Source organism: Epinephelus moara, chromosome 17 (genome assembly GCF_006386435.1).
Source record: "Epinephelus moara isolate mb chromosome 17, YSFRI_EMoa_1.0, whole genome shotgun sequence".
NCBI classification, from domain to species: Eukaryota; Metazoa; Chordata; class Actinopteri; order Perciformes; family Serranidae; genus Epinephelus; species Epinephelus moara.
This window is the reverse complement of record NC_065522.1, coordinates 31691234-31693473: the sequence shown is the minus strand read 5'-3', so window position 1 is coordinate 31693473 and position 2240 is coordinate 31691234. Positions and strand designations below refer to the sequence as shown.

Genomic DNA, 2240 nt, shown 5'->3' with positions numbered 1-2240 from the left:
TCTAGTTTAGGTTTAGGGCTGATTAACACACTAGAGTTAAAAATGGCTGCAACTCCCCCTCCTCGACCGCTGCCTCGGGGAATGTGGGTATTATCATGACTGGGAGGAGTGGATTCATTTAGACTAACATATTCATCTTGACACAGCCAGGTTTCAGTGAGACTGAGTAAATCAATATGATTATCTGATATTAATTCGTTTACTAACACTGCTTTAGACGATAGAGACCTGATATTTAACAGTTAGCATTTAATTCTCCTGTTTTGTCTTTCTGTCACAGAAGAGGTTTTAATTTTTATGAGGTTGTTATGCACAACTCCTCTTTGTTTAATTTTAGATTGAAATAATTTAGGTGGTCAGGGGACAGACACCGTTTGTATAAAACTATGAAAACTATGGCTGGGTAACTGAACTAGAAGCTTAGAGAGGCGTACATACATCTGAAATTTGCAAGGTTGTATTTTAGAGTGCGGCTCACCTGTTTTATGTGTTTTTTTAAACTGAGAGTGGAATCCAAAATGATACCCAGGTTTAGAAATGTGTGCAACAGTTAATCTCAACAGCCCATTATCCAAGTTGTCTGTGCCAGCAGACCCACCAACAGGCAAGGACCTCAGCAACATTTCCCCCTGCACAGCACTGACCTGATGAAATTCAAAATTACACAACCGGACCTTCATAATGCATTTTTTTATCAGCTCCTCTGAGTTGGAATCAACAGTACAATCCATTTTCTCTCTAAGTTTAGAAACCTTATTAATTAACAAAATAGTCATTAAAATAATTAGCAATCTGAGTTGGCTTAGTCAAATAAACTCCATTCAATTCAACAAAAGAAGTACAGGTAGATTTTTCCCCCATGATTTCATTAAGTACACTCCATATTTGTTTACTATTTGTACCACTGTCAGAGATTCTCTTTTGATAATATTTTCTCTTTTTTACTCTGTTCACTTTGGTCACATAATTCCTTGGAGTACAATAACGTTTTCTGTCTACAGGAGAACCAGAAAGAACAGCAGCCTTTTTAGCCTCATCCCTTTGAGACATCAAGCTCTTTAATTCAGTGTCAACCCAAGTAGCACCTTTGGCTTTGACTGTTACTTTCTTTAACGGGGCATGATTGTTAACAATTCTCATGAAAAGATCCATAAATAAATTGAGGGAGGTATTCACATCATCAATAGCACATACTTCATCACATTGAATGTTACTCACTTCACTAAGAAAATTCTCCTCATTGAATGTCCCATAAGTTCTTTTCATTATAATTTTGGGACAGGCTCTTGGTAGCTTTGTTCTCCTGGAGACAGCAACACAGTTATGGTCACTGAAGCCAACTGGTACAGAAACGGGTGTAGAGCACATATCAGGAATATTAGTGTAAATATGATCAATACATGTTGATGTTAAGGATCCTGTACTGTTACTAGAAATTCTTGTAGATTGATAAATTAATTGATATAAACAACAGGTGTCAGATTTTTGTTCCTTGCAAAATAAAAAGATTGCTTTTCACTTAACACTGTTTTTAACATTCAAAGATAAAAAAGAAATACATAATCTATAATGTAACTGTTCTCGATATGTCTTTAACTTGCTTATAATGCAGGGATGAAATATGTTGCCCTTAGAACATAACCATACCAACTTATTGGGCTTTAAATTTTGTCTTATGAAGTATTATCAGTTTATTTTGCTTGTCAGCAAAAACTGCATTTCGTTGTAAACAAATTCCAGTATCACTTGACATGCTGCTGTGTTGCCTATTCAAGTGATGGAATTTGTTATTTACGTGACGTGTGTGTGTGTCCATGTCCTCCTCCAGGATATTCTAAGCATCAAATGTTTATTTTACTGAATTTTGAAGTGCACCAGTTTATGGTGGAAATGTCTTTATGTAAAGAAAAACAGATGTGTCATATGGTGACGTAGGCGGCAATTTGGCCATGTGTGTTGTAAGGTTGCAGCGATGTACCGGTTTCAAGGTATACTGTGATATGGAAGTTGACAGTTATCATAGCGTGTACGTTTGCCTATCTGAGATATTGAAAAAACTATGGATGCACCGATAGGGATTTTTCTTAACCGATACTGATAACTGATAAATTCACATTTTTGTATTTTAAAAGAAGTGTATAACTTGTCGTTAATGTTCACCTGAGGGTCAGAAAGGCTGATTTAATATTCCACAGCTCTGACCGAACCAAATCAAACTGACTTCATTTGACACATTTTAT

At 36.0% G+C, this 2240-nt stretch overlaps 1 protein-coding gene and 1 pseudogene across 2 annotated transcripts in view; both read left to right on the top strand.

Moving 5' to 3' along the window:
• LOC126404356 (gastrula zinc finger protein XlCGF17.1-like) overlaps positions 1-2240 on the top strand; it is a 124222-nt pseudogene that overhangs the window by 34768 nt on the left and 87214 nt on the right.
• The window catches only part of LOC126404328 (zinc finger protein 239-like), a 59149-nt gene that overhangs the window by 7025 nt on the left and 49884 nt on the right, over positions 1-2240 (top strand). The gene's annotated exons all lie outside the window — the stretch shown is intronic.